This window comes from Megalops cyprinoides, chromosome 20 (assembly GCF_013368585.1).
Source record: "Megalops cyprinoides isolate fMegCyp1 chromosome 20, fMegCyp1.pri, whole genome shotgun sequence".
Lineage (NCBI taxonomy): Eukaryota > Metazoa > Chordata > Actinopteri > Elopiformes > Megalopidae > Megalops > Megalops cyprinoides.
Window position 1 is genome coordinate 10,902,086 of NC_050602.1, and position 10,415 is coordinate 10,912,500.

Sequence of the window (10,415 nt, forward strand, 5' to 3'; positions counted from 1 at the left end):
AGCAATAGTAGTAACAGCAGGTAGTATCAGTAGTCAGTATCCGTTGTGGTAGGACATTTACATGTATGGTCACTTGGCAGATATTCTTATCCAGAGAACAAACTGCATCTAATAAAGTCACAGTATCAGGGGAATTCAGATCACAGCTGCCCCCACTTCAATGCGCCAGGCTTTGATACATGGCTAGGTTAGTGCTGCTGTAAATACATATGTATAATATCTAAATTCATGCAGCCGGTGTAACATACCCTCCAGTAATAATACTACACAAGTGAGAGAAAAATGAGTTAAGACAGTAGGGGAGCTGAGGTGCAGTGTGAAGAGGCGGGTGTTCAGTCTGACGGAATGTAGTCCGCGACTCCGCTGCCCTGACTGTTAGGGGGGTCTCATTTGACCTCTTCACGGCCAGGACAGGCGGAAGACATGATCCTGATGGGTGACTGCGGAGGGGAGGGATGGCCAGGTACCCTGAGGTTGCCCTGAGCGACCTGGCCGGCGCGTACTGTCTGCTTATTGATTGAATTTAAGGGGGAGCCAATCGCCATTCTGCCTGGAATGCTAACCCCAGCATTTTGAAATGGATGCGAGTCATTACTGGTAGTCAGTGGAGGGAGATCAGGAGAGGTGAGACATGGGAGCATTTGAGGAGATTGCGGACCAGCAGCAACAGCAGGTAGTTGCTGAGGTAGCGTCAGCTTCAGAGGTCCTTTAGTTTTGCTTCATTTAGATGTCTCATCCCCCTGACATTGCATGGTCTCCCTGCAGCTTTGCTTGTGTTAAACCTGCATTAATCCTCTACATTAAAACTGTTAACACTGACTAACTGCTCCACGAGAGGTCTAATCGTGTCAAAGGTCGGGCGGTTTTATTTCTCCATCAGACAGAGCAATTACACTTTGTGTGATGAGTGGCGGCTTTGGCAGGAGTGGTGTGATGCATTGCTGAGTGCTGACATTCTCCCTCTCTCCCCCTCGCAAAGTGCACATTTCTCAACATCTGGAGCAGGATTAGGGACATCAGCGCCAATTAAAACGGCCGCGTCTCTAAATGAATCAAGGAAAAGAAATGAGGCAGGCGTTTTATTGAACAGATGGGAAGCCATTATGTTCGCTGCTTTTAACAGAAGAGGGGTGAAAAATGGAGGGGGACTGCAGATCACTTTCTCTCTCTCTTTCTCTCTCTCTCTCTCTCTCTCTCTCTCTCTCTCTCCCCCCTTCCTTCCTTTGCTCCCCCGCTCCCTCTCTCTGTCACTCCAATTAACTGGCCTCTGGCTCGGTTCATCTCAGGTAGTGACCTGATTTCTGAGCGTTTGAACCTCAGCTCTCTAAGGTTAACACCTTCCCCCTGCTGTGGATCACCTCCAGCGTGTGCGCTGGCAAGAGATTGTGGGATTAATGGGCAGGAACTGAGTCTGAAATAAACACAGAGGACTGGCCTGAAATGAGCCGTGTGAGCGGTTGACGGTTACCGGAGGGAGAGAGGTAAATAAACTGAACTCCCCAGATAAACCAGGAAACAGTATCTGTCATGTCTGTCTGCTGATTTTGCTGCTCTGCAATCACCTGCCATCCAGTTCCACTCTGAGTAGAGATGGGCTCTGCTATGCAGTTCCAACGTCCTCCTCATTGCCGACCTTCAGGTCCTTGGTGGCTTTTGATTACTTTTAATGGCAACTTTTTATGAAAAACAGTCAATTTTACACCCTGGGCTTTTTTTACACCCAGCTTGTTTTGCTAGGTCTGGTAACATCCAGTGATGTCTCTGTGGGGTGTCAGTGGCACAGTGATGAGCTTTGTAATGAAGAGGAGCTGTTGTTGGACTGGTCCTGATTCTTCAGGCTTGTGTCTTTTCCCAAACGGCTGGAGCAACCGCTACCACAGCAGGTTGGGTCTCACGATGACATAGTGTGTTTTACCCGCTGGGGAAGGATCTCTGTAGATCACTCTTGAGGTAGTTACATTCTATTGGTTCAGTAGAACACCGGCTAGAAAAGCGGCGTGTACAAAGCTGTTAACTGTGTAAATTGCCCTGGATAAGGTAGCCTGCCTAGCAAGTAAATAGAACAAAATGCAAGTGTTGAGGCTCAGAGCTTGTGACCTGGCTCTTTATCCTTTATGATTGCGGGTTTGAATCTGTTGCAGTACTTTGCCTTTCATACCCTTGAACTACTTTCCCTTCCTTGGAACATGATGAGGGAGTATGGCTAACTCGCTCACTAAAATGTATCCACTGAAATGGGTTATAGGATATGAAAGGCAGACCTCGGCGCTGTTCGCTGCCCTTGGTAATGGTATCTTGAGCGAACGGATAACGCGATGGGCTTAGCAGACATCTGCACACAGCTCTGTACACAACACCTACCCCCCCTCCCCCCACCACCACCACCACCACCCTGCCTGCTTTCCGGGCAGAAGCAGGAATCTGATCTGAGGTCAGTGTGTAATGGGATCCCATATGTCACTGAATATTTCAGAGCGGTTGGCCGCTGACTGACTGCGGGGTCAGGTTACCGACCCATGAGAAGGGCAAGGTTGTGCATGCTGCCTTGAGCTCCAGCCACGGGAGTCTCCAGCCACAGGGTCAGCCTGACTCTCATTCTTACGATCACGTGTTCTTAGAGGGAGGAGATCAAAGCCCTTTCCATAGGGATGTGTATGAAGCAGTTGTGCAGCACACTGATTCAGAGCACCCCCTGAAAAAAGAGAACTAACACGGTAGCTGCTTATACAGAGAAGCTGTGGTACAGCTTGATGGCTTTAGTCAAGGGATTGTACTGGTGTTTGCTCCAAATGTCTTTGTGTGGTAGCCAGCCATTTTTGTTCACTAGTAGGCTAAGCAAAGGATAGCTTGTTGGGTCATTAGATAGCACACAAGATAGGCTTACTACATTTTAACTACAGTTGATAACCTAGCTAATAGCTAGCTTGTAATACTTGGCAATTCTGTCAGCAAGCTACCAAACTTCAAATCTTTGGAACTCTTGCAGACTTACATGTGAAGTTTGATGGAAGAAAAGCTTATAAGATGGAAGGGGTTGTTTCTTTTAAAGAGTGTTAAAGTTGAAGCAGTGATTGCATATGACACCCTGTTTCCTATCTGATAGAATGTTTGAGAACAACATAATTGTTAGCTTGGTAGCTGCATTTCCTGAATCACAGGCTGACCGCAACCGTGAGCATTGGCTGGTGTCGGAGGCTAGCCGTTTGTGTTAGTAGAGCTGGAGTAGGCCCCTTAATCAGCTACCCTGAACATACTGCTCTGGAAATCGGAAACGGAAAAGAAATTCCGTTTTATTACCTAACATTAGTATGGTTTAGTTCTCCTAAACCACATTGCGTGAAGGCAGGTACCAAGGAATTACACTATGGCAGTGACTGTGCTTCATAATGCCATAACATCAAGGATGCAGCATTGCAATGTCATGGCGTGACTCCATAGCTGGGGCTGTGACTGGAGTTTGTGTAGTCGTACATCACTGGCCAGAGTTCCTAGCCATCACTAATAGTCATACCCTAAAGTGATGCACTCGGAGAATGTTCAAGGCCCCTATGGGGCTGCTGTCTCACACAGTCTCCTGCCGGTAATGAAGCCCAATTAAACAGTTAAAAAGACTGTTTGAGAGCAGTGGAACCGCTCATCTTCCTCACAGATAGTCACGTATTAAATTGCTCCTCTCACCGTTGCAAAAAAAGATTCTCATTTGCTAGGTGTGCTTCAGCCTCTGATTTTGTGCCTGTGGAGTGTGTAGCCTGAGCTGTGCGAAGGTCTGTTTGCTAGTGTTTGTGTTGCTCGGTTTTCTGTAGGCCCTGGGAGTGTCGTGCGGTTTGTGGTGGTATGTGTGTTAGGGAGGTGTCTGGATCGTGCTTTTTTTAAGCATCTAAAATGCAGAGAAACTACAGATGCTCTAGAGCCTTGAGGCTGGGAGGATGGGAGAGGAGGGCGCTGGGAGGACAGGTCATACATCAGATTAAACGATCAACCCTTGACCCCTGACCCCTTTTCGAACCTTTCAACAAATCAAATGGGATTATCCTGTCCCTTCCACAAAGAGCTGGGATTCGTCTCAGGAGGAGAGAGGAGGACGAGCAGAAGGGCAGGCAGGCAGGGAGGGAGGGAGGGAGGGAGAGAGTGAGAGAGAAAAGGGGTATAGGGATGAACAGGGAGGGGAATGAAGGACAGAGAGAGAGAGAGAGAGAGAGAGAGAGAGGGAACAAAGAGAGGGAGGAACAGTGAGGGGAAAAAGGGAGAGAGGGAAAGCGAGAGAGGAAAAGTGAGTTTCAGACAGGAAGCCCCTGTGACTGTAAAGGTGCCTCATGTGCCAGGCAGAAGTCAGGGTGCCGGGAATGTCATTCGAAGCTGCCTCTCCCCGCTGCGGCGGAAGCTCTGCGGCAGGCCGCCGAAAGCTCCGTTTCCTGCGGCCAGCGGTACCTTCTCCACCCCCCGGCGTCACCCCCCGCTGATTAATGCGTCTCGGGTGAGCAGGGACAGACCTGTCGGTGCGTGGGGAGTGGGCCGTTTCTGCGACAGTGAATCAGTAGCGAGTCAGTGAGTCAGTAGCGGCGTACCCGATCCCCACACCGGCCGTAACACCGCGCAGAGCTGCAAGACCTGAAGGGAATTTAACTCGCAGTGTAATTCAACCTAACCAGCCAGGCAGGCCAGACTCATCGGCACCATCTGCAGAGCCGATGGAAAAAATGAATGTGTGAATCTGTGAGGGCACAACAAGCTCTAAGTGAAAATCCTCACGGAGGTGCCGTGTGATAATTACTGTTGGGGGTGGCAGTGTGGTATAGTGGTAAGGAGCAGGACTTGCAACCCAGAGGTTGCTGGTTCGATTCCTCACTGGGGCACTGCCGTTGTACCCTTGGGCAAGGTACTTTACCCAGAATTGCCTCAGTAAATATCCAGCTGTATGAATGACTAATGTGAAAAACTGTAAGATATTAAGTCGCTCTGGATGAGAGTGTCTGCTAAATGACAATGTAATGTTTGTAGGCTATGTTTTGAGGAGGGTGGAGCCTTCAGAGACCCGGAGCCCCGCCCTCAGCACTTCTTAAGAGCATGGGTTCACTTCCCTGACGAGATGAAATCCCCTGTACTGTATTTGGCTTCCTTCTTGGAAGCCTGTTTTCAAAGATCAGTGGCTTAGATGACCAGGATGTGGGGGGCAGGACGGGAAGGCTTTGTGTAATTTCTAGCAAACCATGAGAGTTGAGGTCACAGGGTTTGTTTTTTGTCACTTGTGTGCGTGTGACAGCGTGTGTGTATTTGGCAACCAGTGGAAAAGTGGCTTTATTTCAAAGTATGAGAAGCCAGGTTCTGAGCCTCACTCTCTCCATGACGATAAGCTACTTCTTTCCTCTCTTCACACAGTAGTGGTCGTCATCTCCTTTTCACCGCCCTCTTTCGCCCCATCCTTTCCTCTGTCTTCCCCACTCCATTATTTTCTCTCTCTATCTGAACCACTCTTTTCTTTCATCTGCCTCTGCGTCGGATCTCCCTGCTAGCACGTTGGCTGCACCTCACGCTGTCTCCGCAGTGAAGTGGAGAAGGAGCTGCCTAATGAGGCCTGAGTACAAAACGTCTCTCTCTTTCTCACCCCCCCCATCTCTCTCTCTCTCACTCACGCACTCCCTCACTTCCACTGTATGATCATTTGATGTCTTGTGCAAAGAAAGAAAAATATGTACTTTTCCCCCTCCATAAAGGGAGCTCTCGTGAATCCTGGAAACCCCTCTGTTTTACGACACCGCGAAGCACACGGCTATAAGTGGCTGAATGCATTGTGGTAGTAATGGTGTTGTGGACGTGCTTTTCTTTTGAGGCTAATTGCCCCGGATAATCTCAGGTCTCCAGAGCTGGGGGGGGGTGTTTGGCTATCATTGCTGTGATACTGCTGCCTCCCTGCCTCACACCCTTCTCTCTCGCCCCTGGGCCTTCTTTTGTCAGCCATCTGTACAGGGCGGGGGCGGCTGCCTCGGCCCCTTAACCCCCCCTGCCCTCCATGCCCCCCCTCCTGGGCTCGCTGCGAACACGCGCGTCATCCAGAGGGGTCTGTCCTCACCCCCCCACCGCCCCCTTTTCAAGCGCTTAGTCAGTGGACCCTCCAGATGGGGGCTCCTTCACCCCTCCTTAATGCCCTCAGATTAACCCTGCAACACTCTCTGCCCACCCCACCCCCCCTCACAACACACACACAGACACACACTACCAGTCAAAAGTTTGGACACACCCTTCTTCATTTTTCCTATTTTTCCACATTTTGGAATAATAGTAAAACCATCAAAACTATGAAATAACACAAACAAATCAAACAAATCAACTTATATTTTAGATTCTTCAAAATAGTCTGAAATATTTTTTAAAATTAAACATCTTTTTGGAAGGAAATTCATGCTTGGGCATCAACTTCACTATTTATATCTGTCTAAGAAACAGATGTCTTTAGATCAAAATGAATGTTTCCATTATCTTAATCAGGTGTGTCCAAACTTTTGACTGGTACTGTGTGTACACACACACGGATGCACACATTGCTTCAGTCACTGTATAAAGTGATGGAAGAAGCCAGTAGAAAGTGAGGAGGTGGGCAACACCGCTGGCCTATCTGAGTGCAGAGAGGACATGTGCCTGGGGCACCTCCCGCTGATCTCCGGGTGCCTGTTTGTCTCCCATTCCTGACACAAATAACTTCTTTAAACAGGCAGGCACACACTTCACAGATTGATTTGTACGAAGATGAAAATCAATGAGAAAGTAGAAATGGCCAAACATTTTGTTGCTGTATTTTTTTTTTTAGTCCATTGATTTGGATTTGCAAAAGCAACAGCAGGTAGTTTTGACCTCTCTGAAACCAATTTGTATATTTCTCATTTTGAAATAGAGTGGGTAATCTGTCCAGGAGCGTGTTTTCATGAGTGCCGTTTTCCTATTATGCTGGATACAAATGGGCGCTAAAAGCCTGACAACCTTGAGTGAACTTTATGAAAGGGGAACCATGGCTGTGCAACCGTGTTGGAAATTGCTGTAAAAAAACATCAGGCTGGGTCCTGCAAGGCGTGCATCTTAGACACTGTGGAAACTGGTGGGAATTTCACTTCACTGTAGATTCTGTGTCCTGGGACGCAGCGGTCAGGATTTTAGGAGGGGTGCAGGTGTAGGGCTCTGAGGAGGAGGGCTTTGTCCTCGCGCAGGTGAGGGCTTTTGGCGGGTGGAGCGGTTAGCGGGTTTGGCGGCACGATCCTCACCTCAGAGAGGAGCAGAGGAGGAGAGGGAACAGAGGTGAACGTGCTGGAGCTTGGCTAGCTGAGGTACCGTTTACGCTGTTCCCTTCCCCGCGTGTATCCAAATCGTGTCTTTTCGTCTCTGCGGCAGTGGCGTTTTTAGAACCGCGTAAGTGTGAAAAGCGCGCATAAGCGACACGCTCTGAGTAGGAGATATGAGCAGGCTGTCTTGTCCATGCTTAGAAATCGTGGGTTCAGCCTCTGCTGAAAATAACATAAAATCTCTTCCTACGATGTGCAGGAGTCAGACTTGCGTTTCTGTGTTCACATGTTTACAGGACTATGGCCCCACTCGCCGTGGCCACGATTTTTGTGTGACGTTTTTGGCCTGCGTCTCCCAGTTTGGGGCCATATGTACCTTAGTCACACAGGTGGGGGACTCTTTGGGTTTAGGGAGGAGGATAGAGGGGGAAAAAATATTCCTCTGTTTGCTGAATGTGGAATAGAGGGGTGTGTCATCTCGAGTAGGAGAGGAAAAGCGTGTGAACGTGGGGAGTGCTGACACAGCCTGTCGTATGCTGGAGGAAGAGAGGGGAGAGAAAGAGCCAGGAGAGAGGGCCGAGGGGCGTGGCTGCGTTCTCCTGATCCCAGAGGGATGAGCTTTCATTGTGGAGAAGATCCCGGACTCCTCTAACTGCTGCAACTCCGCCCTGCTCGCTTTCTCCTCTTCTTCTCTCTCTCTGGGCGTCCCTCACACTCTGCCTCTCTCTGTGGGATTTCTCTCTCACCCTCCCTGGGCTCTCGCGCGCTCCCTCTCTACTTCTCTCCCTCTCCCTCCCTCTCAATCTCTCTTTCTCTTTCTTCTCTCTCTCTCTCTCTCTCTCTCTCTCGGGGCTGGTTGCCTTTAAGCTCTTCCCCCCTGCTGCTTGTGATCTGGAGCTGGAATTCTATCTAACTTCACCAGCCCTCTCAGTGCTTCTGCAGCCGAGGGCGGCCAGCTCCCCGGCCGGGACAGCAGCAGCCACAGCAGGGAGGGGTGCGGGGGAGCGAGGTCGGACAGGGTGCACTGCGATTTCCGGAATCCTCCGGGCGTGTCACTGAAGAGGAAGCTTCTCTGCTCTTTTGAGGAAAAGCAAACTAGGTTTCTACTCCGCTTGCTCCTTACACTACAGCATCGGAGGGGTTTTGGGAGGGCCGTGGGGGGTGTGCATCCTTCAGAGCGGTGATTCTCTCCTAATCCCAGAGTGGGCTGGCCTCCTCCCCATGCCCGCCCGCCCTCTGGCTGCCTCGCTGTCGGCTTTAATTCCTCCAATGGCTCTGCAGCTCCATCTGTACGGGGCGTGCGTTCTGACACTGGGGTCCCCCGGTTAAGCCAGCCAGTCCTCGTTCAGGTCAGTGCACCTTTACTCCGCAGGTACTACTAAACGCACTGCTTTTACACGCCGCTAGTTTAGCGCGTTTCTTTCTCATGTCTGTTTTGAGCAACGCATTCAGCTTTTTAAAAGTAGCATGTAACTACATTTAAAACTGTGATGTGACGTAGCGTTAAGCTACATTTAAAACTGTGAACTGTATTGGTGAGGGCTTTCTTTTTAAATTTGGCTCTGTGTTTCGGGACTCCTCCTGAGGGGGTGATTGGGTGAAGCGCCCCAGCTGGTCGTGCTGTCGTTTGTGATGTGTTCTCCCGCATTTTCCTTATGCCTCTGTTTGTTGTTCCGCGTGTTCCGTCTCTGCCGTTTGTTTGCCATCATGTTCCGCGTCTCTGCTGTTTGTTCGCCATCATGTTCCACGTCGCCCTTCTCTCTGAAGCAGGTTGCGGTGTTTATGTTATGCTCTCCGGCGTGCCCTGCGTTGTTGTGTAATTGAAGCACGTTCTTGTTTGATTTTTTTTTTTTTTTCCCCTCCCATCGGCCTTCAACGCCTTGCTCCATGTGGAGAAAGCAAGGTTATTTCTGCCCCCTCTCTGTGCTCCGAGCCTGACCTCCACCCAGCGCTTTTGCACGTCCTGCTTAAGGACGACATTAGGTAGAAGGATATCTTGTCGTTAGAATGTGGTGTGCCAGCGAGGACGTTTACTCGGTCGCTGTGCCAGCGTGTGGCCGTGATGATGGCATTAGCGTGAAGTGACCTAAATGACATGTTTGCGTCGCATGCGAGCGCAACGCAGCGGTTATGGCGTCCCGGAGTCACGCGTGATGGCGTTCTTGCAGTGGACGCTCTGTGAGGTCCTGTGACGTGTGGAGGAGTGCGGTGCGCTGAACATGTGTGGCGGCATCACGGAAAGCTCTTTCTCTGACACACAAATGACGAATGAGGCCCTCACTCCACCAACGAGACCTGACAGGAAGCTTGTGCGTTTCGTCGGTGGGGGGCACCCAATCCCCCGCTCTCGGGTGTCCCGCTCTAGGCTGCCCCTGCGTTCCGCAGGTTATCCGTCGGTCCCAGCAGGGACAGTGGGCCAAGCCTCTGTCCCTGGGATTGCAGCGTGCCGCAGAAAAGGGCTGTAATCAATGTTAATGAAATGGGGCCGAGCGGAGGAGAGGCGTCCGGCGATGTGTTGCGAAGGGCCCGGCGTGTCAGAGTCTCATCGATCGCAAGGCTGCAAATGACCCGCGGCAGTCCATCAACGGCCAGCCGTGATGTGCAATTCGAATGGAGCCTGGCTGATGCCTGCTTCTGTAGCTTCATAGAGGGGACCCTGTCTGAGAGGCCCGAGGGTGTCAGAGAGCAAAAAGAGAGGGATGGAGAACAGGATAGAGAGCAAAAGAGGTAAATAGGCAAGAGGGATTTGGATAGGCTGGTTGAAATTTCAAGGTCTCGTGGCTGACGGTTGTTTGGGGACAGAGCACTGAATCACTGGTTTCTAATTGCACCTTTGTCAGGGTGTTTAATGACCCGGTGCGTTTTCCTGCCAGCAGAACATGGAAGAAGGTTAACTGCATCCGTGTAGCAATATATTACAGCCACACCCGTCCACCAGCTCTTCAAAGTCACATTTGTAAATGGACACTCATGAGTTTCTGTGTGCGTGTTTGATCTCACGTACAGTACTAGTCAGAAGTTTGGACACACCTGGTCATAGAAGGGCTTTGTTTTTGCCATTTTGACTCAAAACTATGAACTAACACAAATGGAATTATGCAGTGGCCTAAAAGTATTAAACAAATCGTTAAAATTGTTTTTGCAAAG